This window comes from Polistes fuscatus, unplaced genomic scaffold (genome assembly GCF_010416935.1).
Source record: "Polistes fuscatus isolate 324 unplaced genomic scaffold, CU_Pfus_HIC Scaffold8, whole genome shotgun sequence".
Taxonomy (NCBI): Eukaryota; Metazoa; Arthropoda; class Insecta; order Hymenoptera; family Vespidae; genus Polistes; species Polistes fuscatus.
Genome location: NW_025113162.1, coordinates 8,574,811 through 8,589,228, shown reverse-complemented (window position 1 = coordinate 8,589,228; position 14,418 = coordinate 8,574,811). Strand labels below are relative to the sequence as shown.

The 14,418-nt window shown below is 42.0% G+C and overlaps 2 long non-coding RNA genes across 2 annotated transcripts; both read right to left on the bottom strand.

Moving 5' to 3' along the window:
• Positions 1-3,078: 3,078 nt before the first annotated feature.
• On the bottom strand, positions 3,079-4,103 carry LOC122524878. Its single transcript, XR_006305655.1, has 2 exons — positions 3,623-4,103; positions 3,079-3,536 (listed from the first exon to the last, which is right to left on the bottom strand). It is a non-coding gene; the product is annotated as an uncharacterized LOC122524878 (long non-coding RNA).
• A 257-nt stretch (positions 4,104-4,360) lies between these two features.
• LOC122524877 lies at positions 4,361-7,660 on the bottom strand. Its single transcript, XR_006305654.1, has 2 exons — positions 7,279-7,660; positions 4,361-5,486 (listed from the first exon to the last, which is right to left on the bottom strand). It is a non-coding gene; the product is annotated as an uncharacterized LOC122524877 (long non-coding RNA).
• Between the last annotated feature and the right edge of the window lie 6,758 nt (positions 7,661-14,418).

Genomic DNA, 14,418 nt, shown 5'->3' with positions numbered 1-14,418 from the left:
TCCGATAGTGGTAAACGATCAGTTTCTCGTTCAGTTATCCATGGTGTGAACTTTACTGAACTTATATAATGCATGCGTAAGAAGAATGGACCACCCATGTAGAGAGGGACTCTCGACTTGGTCTCGAGTGCACTCAAGGGTTGTGCGCACGGATGCAGCACTCCATCGGACGAAGTAGTCGGACGAGTTGCGTACCGGGTATAGAAAACGACATCGCAAGTAAAATAGATATTTTCTTCGACCGAAAGAATTTAAAGGAGTAGCCAGAAGCGTCTCTTCCTCATTTTCATTCCTGAGTTTTAAGTTCCCTCGTATTGATTTGAAAAATTACAAATATTTCAAATATCAATTATAATGCGGATAGAATAACGAACATGTTCCTAATACGGATACTATTGAAATTGACCTTAAGAGCACACACACACACACAAGTGTTACTTATATTTAAATAGATACATTTTATTATTCGATTAAATAATTTCATAAAATTTGCACGGCGTTGCCAATTGAAGACAAATCGTTATTATTGGATTCGAGCGGCGATAAGTTTTATACATTTGTGAATGATTTAACGTAACGTTGGTCTTATACTTTCGGAGCACCCTGTATGCGTGACAAACTTGTAGAAGGTGTACCGGAATGACGAGTTGCGTCGCTCTTCCCTCCTGAAGAGCAGCGGAGGTCGAAGATTTCAGGTCAGCTCGTCTCGAGAGCATAATGCATTGCAGCGCGGGAAAGAGTTGTGTAAACGAACTTTCATGAACTTCCGAAAGTCGCTGCTTTTTTTCTTTCTTTCTTTCTTTCTTTCTTTCTTTCGTTCGTTTTAATATCTTGCTTTTCATTTTTCGATGTCGACTCCGATGTCGACTTCACCTTCGCCCGGCGTCGAAGATATCTCTTTTTCTCCTCGTTTTACGACATAAAATAAGAAAGTTGAGAATTGACTTTTCCTAAGAAAGTTAAAATACAAAGGACGAACGAAGGAATTGTTCAGGTCGTTAGAATAATCGAAATTAAATCGCATGATCGCATCTTTGTTTATACGATTAGAAAGGGAGTTTCAAAGGAGAGGCTTCTATCTCCCTTTTCGTTGACTCGACGTTAAGGACGCACCGTCGAATACGTGGAATCAACAGCGCGTGTGGTCCAGGAAGGTGCTAATCACGAGACTTGCTACCGTGTTGCTCGTAACCGGCCCTTCAATTAGTACGCTTCTACCTTCCATCGAATCGTACAACATCCTCCTACCCACCGACTCGAAATCTCACGCTGCCAGAGTTTCGAGTTTCCAGTTTCACTAAGCTACGATTTCAATTTACGCATTTAACGTTTCAATTTCAACGATATACGATTGGCCCATTTTCCTATTATTCGGTTTACTTTTATTTCCCTATTTTTTTTTCTTCTCCCATTGTTTCCCAAAAGTAGGTCGATCCGGATGGGACATTTTGTAGCTTCAAATTCTCCAGTTAACGCGTTACACGCATTACGGATCACAGGACTTGGAACGAAACGTGCGACGAAGAAATTCATCGGACGAACGGTCGAACGAACGAACGAACGAACGAACGAACGAACGAATCTTCGATCGAATCGACCACAAAGCGTTCGAATTAGTCTACTTTTTGTTCCGCTTTCCCGATTGGACACCTGTCGCGTGTATGCGCAAGGGGCTGTTGATTCAGAGAAAGAGGGAGAGGGAGAGAGGAGGACGGAGGATGAGAAAGAGTGGAGGTGGAAGTAGGAGAAGAGTGGAGAGAGGGAACGGAGGAACACGTGGTTCTATTTGCAAAAACAAAGTTTGCGCGGGACAAACACGGGCAGACACTAGTCGGCCTAGCTGAGTTCCGGGTCAAAAGCGCAACAAAGACTCGATTGCATTCCGTTCCACCCACTCCGATTCTCGTTTCCTGCTTCGGAACCCGTCCTCGGCATTAACACGTCGGCGAAACACGACATTGGATGGCACATCTCTGATCCAAACGTTTGCATCGTTTCTTGTGTTCTTTTCCCGCTTGATTACACTCTCCCGTACTCGATGCCTTCTATTATTTTGAGATCTATTCTTCTATGTACGCGTGTTTATATGTACTCGCGTGTGCGATCGAATCTTCAAATTTTTCTTATAAACTTGTATTCGTTAAATCATTCGTTAAAGTTGCGTGGTAAGTTTGGAAACGATCGAGCGGAAGTAAGGAAGAAAATAAGAAGGAAGGAAGGAAGGAAGGAAGGAAGGAAGGAAGGTCGAGATCGTCGGAGGCGGCAGAGTTGCTGGTGGTTGACGGTGGTGGTGTATGCCGCGACAAATATTTGTCTGTCAACACGGAGAGGTTCGCGCTACTACCCCCTTCTCCGTAGCCAACCACCACAAACGACATGCATAGCCAAGAGGACGTTTTGATGGACGCTGCGTTGCTGGGAGATGCTGCTTCCTGCTGGGAAATCTGCCAGACGAATCATAAACGGCGAATGACAAAGTAACGATTAAAAAAAAAAAAAGACAAAATCAAATAGAATTTTGATCAAGACACTTTCCGAACATCCTTCCTCCGTTGGCATCAAAGAGAGATAACGCGTCTGTGCCTATCTTGTTTTTTCAGTTATACAAATATCTATACATATACATGTTACGGTCAATCAATAGAATGCATAGAAGATTTTGATCAATCTAAAATATATGCTTCAGTTGGTTGCGACGGAAGGAATCGGTTCGAGCAAAGACGAGTAGGATTTTTCGTCGATGAATTCGTTGAAATGGCCGGTTATTTATGCGGAGGGCTGAAAAGAATTTTGTTCAGAATTCGGTAGGCGAGAGATACGTTGCAAGGGTAGGGAAAGAAAAACATGTTGAAATTATACATTACCCAATCTTAATGGAAATTTTATACAATATATACATTAAACGTAAGATATATATCATATTTGCGTGTATCTCGTTTTCCTTTTTTTTTTTTTTCAGATGCAACGAAGAATAGATGTATAGTGGAAAGAGAAGAGGAAACTATGGAATAGATGTATAGTCCCCTCACTCGTACAACCCATTTCTCCACCCTCTAGTTCTCTCTCTCTCTCTCTTTCTCCTACTTTTCTACTCTCCCACTTGGTCTCGTTTACGATCATTCCACCCTTCGTTCTAGTGCGACTTTCTATCTTTCTCTTTTTCTCTCCTCCGCTTTTCTCCTTCGCCACCCTGAATATATTGACTGACTCTGACCATCGAAGCTCTAACGTTAAAGAATTCGCTATCGATGCTAATCTTGATAAAACGCCAAGGTCATTTATCCGAAGAGAAGATCGATCTTTCAATATCCGTCTCATCCAGCCTCTCTATCTGTCTTTCTCGTTAAGTATCACGTACTTCGATACTTTTCCAATCGCATTCATTACCGATTTTTCTAGACCGACACCGAAATCATATCAAACGTGGGAAGAATTTGATCGAACTCTTGGTTCTATTTACCATAGATTTCCCAGAACATGTAGGTATATATACATACGTTCTTCGGCGTCGACCACGAAAGGAAAACACGCGAGTCCTGTAACATGCAAATACGATATCGGAAAGCGATACGTGTTTCGATTACCTTCGGATTTACGCTCACCCGATACTAATAATACTCACTTGGAGAAGTCGCTTATTGACTGACACGAACAAAATGACGAATCTAGCGAATCTTCCTTCGAGTTACAGAGATTATTGAAATTGAAAAAGAAGATGTTAGGAGGAATCGCTGCGAACGTGGAACCGATGAGAAAATATACAAACGCAAAGATCTAATCGGTCCTTGGAAGTTTTCGCGACCCGACTGACGTCGTCGTCGTCGTCGTCGTCGTCGTCGTCGTCGTCTTTCTATTTGCAGGCTCGTTAAATCATCGTAGATGTGAATTTCGCGAGCGTGCGGTCCGTGTTCTCTCACACACACACACACCCTCTTTTCATCAGCAGCAGGCAGTAGGAGCAGTAGGAGCAGTAGCAGCAGCACCACCACCACCACCCAACGACCCCGCGCCTTTCGCTCGTGGCTTTTAATAAATGGAATAAAAACGAGATCAAATATTTAACCGAGGAAAATATTTGAGCGAGTGCCTATTATTACAGAGTAGTGGTGTAGCATAGATATCTGGCCGCAACGCCATGGTACCGGCGACGTCGCCGATCTTCCATGTAATAATAATTAACGATTGCCATTTCGTTTATGTCTGGCAAATATACCTAGTTGTTCGTTAAACTCCTATAGATATTCGTGTGTCGATTTAAATCGACATCCAGCGAGGGAACTTTCTTTGCACACTTTCTGCTTCCACGTTTTCCCGTTTAAACGTCCCCTCCCCCTCTCCCTTCTCTCTCTGTCTCTCTCTCGACTCGCTTGATTTCGCTTAATAAAAGTGTTTCAAATAATTATCACTCTTCCAAACGTATCCGTCGTGCGAACGGCTAATGTCTAGGTACATTAACTTTTCAATTGATCTTCGATCTACAATCGAAGTCCGAATTCGATTCGGGTTTTGTACGTTTGTAAAAAGTAAAGAACAAAGTTAAAGGATTTGTAGTTGGGTACCTATAACTCTTTCTCGTTTTATTCGAACAAATGATCGTTCGTTCTATTCTTTCGTGGGAACATTCGCGCAATGAATCAGTTATGTCTCTAACGTGTCACACCTACCTGAAATAAAAAACTGCCGAGGTATATCTTTTTTTAAGACTTACCTTACGTACATTTCTGCTGTATTTAATAGGTTCGCCGAACGTTATTCTATGTTGGTAATATGCAAGTAATACTCGACGCGTAATAATTACGCGTCATTGCCACGCGACTTTGTCCTGATATACGGTGCCTAATGAGGGTTAGCTTTCTCGTTTGACCCTCTTTTCCCTGAACCTGGTGGTCACGTGAACGGAAAGAGTACATCGAGGACATCGGCACACGTGTAAATAACTCGACGATCTTCCATGTAATAATAATTAATGATCACCTAATTGGACTAGCTAAAATGACTACTACTCAAAGGACTACTCGATCGTTATCGCAATAATCATCGGGAGAGTTTGATTATTTTTATTTTGAAAGCTTTGAAAAAGGGGACGTTAAACGTGATCGATACTCGTGGACTACTTGGGTTTAGGATCGAATATTTAGGGAAAAGAGAAGTACACGGTTATTCCACGTTCGCGTCGTTAGAGAAGCAAGAAGTCGTAGATTGCGTCGTTCCGACGGACCCGGCGCAACGTGCTCTATCTTCTCTCGGTCGACCTCGTGAAACCTTTATTGGCTCATAATTTTCTCTCCTCTAGACACCCACACACACACACGCGCACACAGACACCCCATACTCAAACGTGTATCACGGCACGCCGCGTGCAAACATCCAAGGGACGGGAATCTTTTGAGATCTCGACCTTAGCTATATCTAAAACTTATCATCCAGAGTTATTCTAGATAATTCTTCTCTCCAGGTGGTGGTCCCAAATAGTTAATCCCGAATATCTGCACAGAAAATCAATTATTTGCTTTTTTAATGTTTTTCTTCCTTCTTTGAAACGTAATAAATCAATTTCTTTTTTGGACGCGTAAAAAAAAAAGAAAAGATGCATTTAACAAATAAGCATAAGATGTAAAATATTCTTTTTATTCTAATGTAAGTAAAAAAGGTAAGATGTAAAAGATAAAAAGGGAACTATCCGAGATAAAGGAAAAGCGAAGAATTGTACGGTGTCTTTGAACCGGGTTCGAAATCGTTCTCGAAAGGGTAAAGTTAAGAGAGGGAGGAAGAAGACAGAAAAGGGGGCCGTACGAAGGAAGGAAGGAAGGAAGGAACGAACGAAGCCACCCTTTGAAGCAAACCAGTTAGAAGATGAATTCGAAGGCAGCTTCGAGTAAAAAGAGAGAGAAAGAGAGCTCGAGGGTGGTAAGGTAGACTAGAGGTGGGTGGATCGCGAGGGTGATGATGGGGTTGGGTACAAACACGGAGATGGTAAAAGTTTATTAATTAGCTGGCATTAAGAGCGTGGCTGTTCCTGTTCCTTGGAGTCGACGAAAGAGAAAAAGAAGAAGAAGATAGGAGGGAAAGGAAAGAGAGAGAGAGAGAGAGAGTTTTTCATCAAGAAAAGAAAAAAGGTAGGAGACGATGAAAGGCTTGGGAGTTTCTTAGATAAAAAGATGCAACCTTCGTTCTTTTACAATCCAAAATATAGTAAAGGATCGATAAAACTAACCAATGTCAGAACAGACGTCATCCAACCGATACGAATTTAGATAGAAAACAAAAAAAGAAGAAGAAGGTGTTGTCGATTATACAGCTCGATTCGTATGTGAGAAATATTAAATGACCATTTGTCCGGTGAATCAAGGGAAGCATACAAGAATCGGTTAGTCTCTCGTCATTCTTCGCTCGCAAACCGTTCTGTCTATTCATATTTAATTCATTCTGCTTGCTTGCCGGTGGTACGTCAAGGGGTAGTTACGAGCCTCGATAGAGAGAGAGAGAGAGAGAGAGAGAGAGAGGGTTGCCTCTACTCACAGAGACAAACGTGGGATATTACACTGCGTTGCCACGCGAATTCAATTTCGTCGTCGTCGACACAATTCTATCGGATCGCGGCCATTATTTCGTTTCAATCCTTCTATAAGATGTTTTTCGATAAATTCATTTAAGAAAATATATATCTTTCCGTTTAACAAAATGAAGAAAGATAAAAAATAAAAAGAAAATAAATGCGTTAGAGATAATCCTTTTTCATTTAGAACAGATATTCGTATTCTCTTTGTTACCGTAGGCAAGCATCTCCGGAAGGTAGAGAAACCGGTACGATAAAGCGATGTGGAGCAACGCAGCGCGTTTGTATGTACCTATATATATACAGACCTATACACAGATATAATATATATATTCCCATTTTCCGTATACATATATATATATATATATATCTATATAGATATAGTTTCTATACACCCCCGTTCAGCCGGTCGGAAGTCTCGACCAAGCCCAGAACAGGAAGGAGAGAGATTTGCAGGCCCCGTGGGCTTGTTTGACTTTACTTGCAGCTATGTAATTGAATATTATACCAGGCTGCTTCGTTGGAAGGGTTGAAAACTCTTACGAAGTGGGAGGGGTTTTGTCGGAGAATTCGAATGGTGGACGAGAGATAGCCCCAGAAAACTGGTAGGGGATGCTTGATGGAGTGATCCATAAGAGGAACCAGAAAATTAACTGAAAATCTCACGAAATCGCAAAGGACCCCTCGGCGGTAAGGGGTTGGCCCGCCGGAGGAATGTTTACCCTTTATTATACTCGCGCATCTTCTCTTCCAACGGATCTTCGTTGCTCCTCGTCCACCCTCTTCTTCGTCCTCCCTCTTTATTTCTCTTACGTTAGCGGATCGTGGAAAACCGCAGGGCATCTTTCTCCCTTTTCTCTTTTCTCCTTGAAAATCTTTCTTCTTCTTCTTCTTCTTTTTCTTCTTCTTCGGGGTTTAACATTTTCTCGGAAAATTCGATGAGAGTTGCGTTGTAAAATCCTTCTTCGGTTAGAGCGTTCATTGCACAAAATTCATTCGAAAAATGGATCGATCGTAATAATATATATTTTATTATATACATTATATACAATTAGAATACTCGTGTCGTTTATTCGAAAAAAGTAGGATAAAAAATGACTCGGAAATAAGGTACACGATCACTAAGAGATTATTCCTTTATGATTATATATTTAAAAGAGAGAAATAATTTCTCTATACGGCAATTTATTTTCCGATTACAATTTATTTATGAAATAAAAAAAAAAAAAAAAAAAAAGAAAGGTCTCGTATATTTCCATCCGACAGCAGTTTATATAGTTAGATTCGTCGATTCGACTTTGACCGAAGTACCGATGGCAACGGATTAAGGAGGACGTGCAAGGTTAGCCACGCACGTAGGTATCCACGCAACCATCTCTACTCCATTTCCACCTGAGCTTGTAAGGAGGGAACTAGAGAAGAGATAGAAGGAAATAGAGTAAGAGATGGAAAGAGTTGGAGCGAAGTGGAGGGGGTTGATAGCAAGAGGGGATGAAAGCGGACTCGCCGCAGGACGGTTGGTGTACAGTACCGCGTATAGTTCGCTGGTCGATGGTGCGGTCCGTAACGCCCAGCTACTGCGCAACCAATGCGCGAGTCCACCATGTTTAATGCTGCGAATTCGCTCACCCTCCGTCCTTCTCCTCCTCTCCTACCCCTCGCCGCCCTCCTCTTTCTCTTCTTCCTCCTCTCTCGTTCGTCTTTCTCCTTTCAACCGGTGAAACGGGCCGGGGGTTGCGTTCCAGCTTGGCGCCGTATGCTGGTACCGACCCTCGCGTTATACCCTAACCTTCGTCTGCTCGATATCGCCCTATCCACTCTCTCTCTCTCTCTCTCTCCCTCCATCTATCTATCCATCTATCTATCTTTCTCTATGCACGCCGCATAACGGACAACAAATTCCCATGTACATACGAATGGCTCTAAACCGCACCAGTCCCAGCTATCCTTCTTTCCTTTTTCCAATTTTCACCTCTTCGCTCCTCACCCCTACTACAACCGACTCCTCGTCGCGTTTATTTTCTTTCTTTTTTTTTTTTTTCTTCTTTCACGCTACGCGCCTTACTTGTAATATTCAAATATTTGCCGGATTCGATATAGAAGAAACGATCGTATTTTGAAATCGTTCGATGATCGATCCTGCTACGTTCGAGTTGGACGCGTCGCGAAGCAGCACGGTTGTCGGGTTTGCGATCTATGCTCGTTAGTCTCGTTGAATAATCTTTGGACAAAAGGCGCAGTAAGGAAGGCAAAAACGGGTCCTCATAAAATATCGATAGGTCGTTTGGAGCGCGCGCATCGACGTTATAATGCTGCATAATGGTTAGAGCGATGTATTTAGGGGTTGGCTAGGTCGTCGGGCCGTCGTCGGGCCGTCGTCGGGCCATCGCCGTGCCCGTAGAGAGGCGTCCGTAGCTCGCGATGGGTGGCAGGCCGCTCCCAGTGACGAAGGGGTGACGACGGCCTGACGGAGGGTGGCAAGCGGGGGTGGCAGGCGGGGGTCGCAGAGAGGGTGGCCCACAACGGGGAAGCACTAGTAACGAGTATTTGCAGGCCGGCTCGATGCATAGTTAATGATTTGTCAACCAAACTCCCCCTACTGGACCATGCCGAACCTGACTAGGCCATACATTATAACCGTTCACGTACCGGGTGACCACGTGACACGGGCTCACGGATATACGAGCGAAAGCTTAATACCCGCGTAACTCGTGCTTTGAGTTCCGATCAAAGTCTCGCGTTTGCTTTCGCATGTAGTAGTAGTAGTAGTAGTGTAGTAGTAGTCGTGTTTGCCTGTCCGTACTTTCCTAACGGCTAGGTCATCAAGCTTTTCGAAAACAGGGAAAAAAGGATCGATGCTTTGCATTTATCGAACTCTTTCCTTATATATACGTCATTTCTTTTTATAGTTTTAATCGATAAATATATATTATTATTATTATATACCGCAGTGTCGCGATCGTTTCGAAGCTGACGATTAGTTGACTATATTATTTTAGGGGGAATTTTTGTATTTCATAATAATGAAATTGAAGATCACTCGTCGTCGTTGTTTTACTAGTACCACCCGTTAGAAATAGCTCGCGTACGTCCTCTCGTTAGATATCACGCGTGTAGAAAGTAGGATGCAGGACGTCGTATCGAAGTAACGGTAATTCAACTAGGATATCCCTTAACCGACCTTATCCTCTTATCGTCGAACAGGAGAGATACTGCTTATAGTTTAATTTCCGATATGTATGCGGAAAAGCAACGTAAACAACATCGCGGACGTCGAATTATGACGTTAATTCGCCAACATGTCGTCGCGTATAGCGTTAAATATCCTGCCAAATATTGAATGAATTACCGTCGTCATCGTCGTGCCTCATCCTTTTCCACCCGGTAATATATTTATTTATGGAGAACGTGAATTTTATGAACATCGTTTGGCCTGCTGCTACGGATAGGAATATTAAGTGCTTCAAAAAATGAGAGGTAGAGAGATAGAGAGAGAAACAAAATACGCGTATAAAATCGTTTCATTTAAATTATCCGTCGGACGGTTTTTCGTGAAAAAAAAAGATAGAAAAAAAAAATAAATACGCGTATTTTATGAAATTCGCTCGGTCGAGTAAAATGTCGAAGAACGATGCAGAGATAATGGACTCGGTTGCGTAAACATTCGGCCCGATTACTGTATTAATCTTGCATCGATTCGCTCTATTAGGGCACGTCGCCGCAAAGTACGCACGTTATAAGAAAATAAAGGACGAAACCTAATAATAATCGGTTAGGTCGATCGAGGTCGGTTCGGGTCGCGTTCTTCGAAACCGTGTATGCGGTTTCCCTTTTTTCTTTTTTTTTTCGTGGTGTCCTCTTCTATTCTTGCACGATATTAGCGTGAGTGGACGGTGGTTTGGCCGAGCTTGCGTTGAAATAAATACTTTACAATACCGATGTAAATAAATCATACTCTTTCTTTTCTATTGTATACTATTGGGGAGAAAATAACGATAAAGAAAATTATTATATCTAAATAATAATACGAAAGAAGGAAAAAAAAAGAAAAAAAGAAAGAAAGAATAAAATCGAAAAACAAACGAATAAAGACTCGATATCGAGGAACATCGAACGGATACTACAAATGTACATAGCATTAATTAAATGTAACAAGAGCCGATAGAGTAGAGCGCAGTGGTTAGAAGCTGTAGACAATCTCCAAATATTTGCGAGGCCAAATATCTTGGCTAAACACCAGCGCAGTGACACAGCGCCTTCCGAACGTCTAACACGCTATAACTGCTTTCTGTAATGATAAATCCATACGCAAAGTGATGAATACTTCGAGTAATCAAACACTTTGCTGAGATTTTCTTGCCGGAACGACGCGTGACCGTCGATCTACCGCAAATTGTTGTTATTGATTCAATTGGTATATTTACAATATATTTCATCTTTTACTTTTTATACCTGCAGCAATCGACCATCAAACATTCCAAATCTTTTCTTTTGTGAAGCCTGCGAAATAAAATAATCTTATTTAGAAAAAAAAGAAGAAAAAATGTCAAGAGGCGTTTTTCTTTCGTGGTATTATAGCTCGTGCTTAAAAAGGTATAAGATCGAGGAAGGATTCTTGCGCGTTGTTTGGCTAATTCGAAAGATCTCCGAGAGAAGCTACCGAAGGGCCTTTTACCTCTGTCCGGTTCCCCGCTGTGCTAGTGGCGTGTTCCATGGTGTTGGATAATTGTTTGGCTCGCAGCATGGGGTGGGTTCGCCCCACCTGGCACCATAGCCCTCGTTCATTCTCAGGACTATAGAGGACCGTAACATGCCATGCCATAGAGAACGTGGTCCATAACTTTGACCGTAATTTGTCATGATTACCAGGAGATTACTGACGCGCTGACAACCTTTTGCTTACCGTTTACAAGCATGACTCCTCTATGCTCCGCCCTTTAAACAGCCTAACGTTAACGCGATTCTCCTGGGAGATCAAACTCCGTCTTTTGCCATTTCATCCTTTACCGGATGAGAAATCGAACATCCTGCTTGCCTTCCGATCGAAGACGCTACGTTGGAAAATAATCAAACGCAATTTAATTAACGAACAAACAAACAAAAAAGCACGAATTTCATAATAAACAAAGTATAATAATAATCTTCGATAAGAAAAATGTCTACGAGTAAACCGAGCGAGTATATTATTTATTAATCGATGATGCATCATCGGGTGCAATGAAATAAATAAATAAATAAATAAATAAATAAAAATAGTAAACGCGTGCAAAGTAGAAGAAGAAGAAGAAGAAAAAATAAACAAAGTCATTCCTTAGGCATGAGAACTGAAAGTTGGAGCGTGTTAGTTCGTTGAATTGAAGGAGTTTGAAATCGCGTCGACGCGAACGTCGACGAGTTTGCCACTTACGTCAAAGTTTTTGCGTTCCTTTCTCGTCGAGGAAAGAGGAAGAGGAAGAAGAAGGAAAAGAAAAAGAAGAAGAGCGTCGCGACGCTCGGCGTCGTTTGCCAAGCACACACCGCGATTTGATTCACTCTCTAGCTCGGCTGGGTTGGCTCCCTTGGCTCCTTCTCTCGCGTTTGTGCGTGTCTTTCCTCCTCGACGGTCTTTGCGAGAAAAAGAGAGAGAGAGAAAGGGAATGAGAGGGAGGGAGAGAGGGAAAGAGACCGTCGAGCTGACTGACTATGCGTGTACATGTGTACGCGTGCTCTTTGCTTGTGAGCACGATGTCAATATTATACGACAAACACACTTAAATAGGCTTAAAATACTAACATCTACCTCGTTCTACGCCGCTATGTGCCTTGCGTGTACTCCCCGCGCGTGTATGACTTTATAGAAGCGTGTTTAATTATATCTTTAGGCCGCACCGGTGGGTGATCCATTCGAATTATCCGATCGTTCGTGGTTACTCAAGCGATTACATTAGTTATGTAAAGTGTTGTAATCGGTAATAATATTTTGTTTACCGAAATCCCCTGTAATTGACGATGACATAACACATTGTCAATAAGAACGATTATTATCTAAATAAAAATACTAGATAATAATCGACGTTTCGTTTCATTTTTTTTTTCTTTTTCTTTCTTTCTTTCTTTCTTTCCTTCCTTCTTTACGAAGAGGAAAGAAATTTCAAGCGCGCTTGTTTCCATATTATTATTTTCGAGATGTATTTTTCTATTGGAATGAACGATTTATCCGAGGATCGTAATATCTTTCGAAAAAGCCGGCTAGAGTTGCTGGTTGAGAGAGAAAGAGAGACCGGATCTTTGCTCGAAAAAGAAAGGATAAAGAAGAGTAAGAAGAGAGACGAGTAAAAAGGGCTGGTACATCGTCGCAAGGGCAGAGTTGAATGCCGCGTTCCGCCAAAACTCCGAACGCAACATTGAACTTGTAAGAGCTAACGAGATCAATGTTGAAGTTCAGAACTGGTGACTGGATGTTTGCTGATTGGCTTAAATCAGCGTTAAGCCGATCCAATCCAATCCGTGCTTCGAGCCAGTCGGCCCCTTTCCTGTCCTTTAGATAGGGCTACAAACTTTAGGGTGAAACCTTCGAATTTCGCTTACGTATGTAGTTACCTGTGCATACGTGTAAGCCTGTATCGATACAAATCACTGTATCGAAGATCAAGTTTTTAATAAATCTTCGAAAAGGATGACAAAACCGAGATGGGAAATGGAATCGAATCCAACGACGTTACGCGCGAATTTTGCTCCCTGTCGACGAGAGGAAGGAGAAAGTACATAATGGAAAAGAGACACGCGTGTTTTTTTTTTTTTTTTTTTAACAAACTCTCTTAGACGTCCGGTTTGTACGTTTTTAAAGAGCATCATCGTTCATCACCGACGGAAATCGTAATGGTCAGATCCCGGACAAAAAGTCAAAACGTCCGGATGCGGCTTCCCATTGTCGATTGTACGCAGTTCAATCGCCGTAAAATTCTTGTTGTGCCTTTCTCCTAGGGATTCTTTTGACATATTTTTCAATAGATCTATCCAATATATCTCTCTCGGGTCAGACCTGGACTGAAGTTTTGGGAGAAGTTGCGAGAAGAATCGGATAAATATTTGATACACTCCTTTCGTTTATTTTCTTTTCTTAAATTATCAGTTATTTTTTGAAAAAAAAAAACAAAAAAAAAAAGAAAAAAGAAAAGAATAAATAAAGGGAGGAAAACAATTACCCTGGCTTTTGATAAATCGAACTGGACGATATCATCTACTATAAGTAAGAAGAAAAAAGAAAAGAAAAGATAAAGAAAAGAAAAGAAAATAAATACAAACACCTATAGAGTCTTTCCCAAGCAATTTGTCCAGGCTGTCCTGTTTTGAGATATCAACAACGACCACCGTTGTCCCGTTGAAAAGTGTCCCCAGGAAACGTCAGTATTCAAAGCATAACGCCCTTCCCAGTCCCGGCCAACCCCCGTAAACTCCTCGACAGCCCCTGAACGTGCAATTTCACTGGCAACGCTTACCAAACTAATGTCGAACGTATATCGTTGGGGCGTGGAATACGAAGGGATGACATGCACGTTTCCGAATGATATATCGCGCCTCACTCGAGCGCAGTAAACGTTAATAACGATGCATCGTCAACACCGAGAATCCGTCCAATTAAGGAATCTCGCAAATTTCGCCACCTGCCGTTTGAACGTTGCACGAGAGTACTCACTCTCGAGCGAGTGCCTGCTACGTCTATCCTCTAAACTAAAATCTCGCGAAAACTAAAAAGGACAAAAATAACAAAAGGAAGAAAAAGGCGAGAAATTTGCGAAGAAAAACGACGCGTGTCGTCGTTTAAGAAATTGAAGAGAGAGAGGGAGAGAGAGAGAGAGGAAGAAGTGCCAGTGGATAACTGA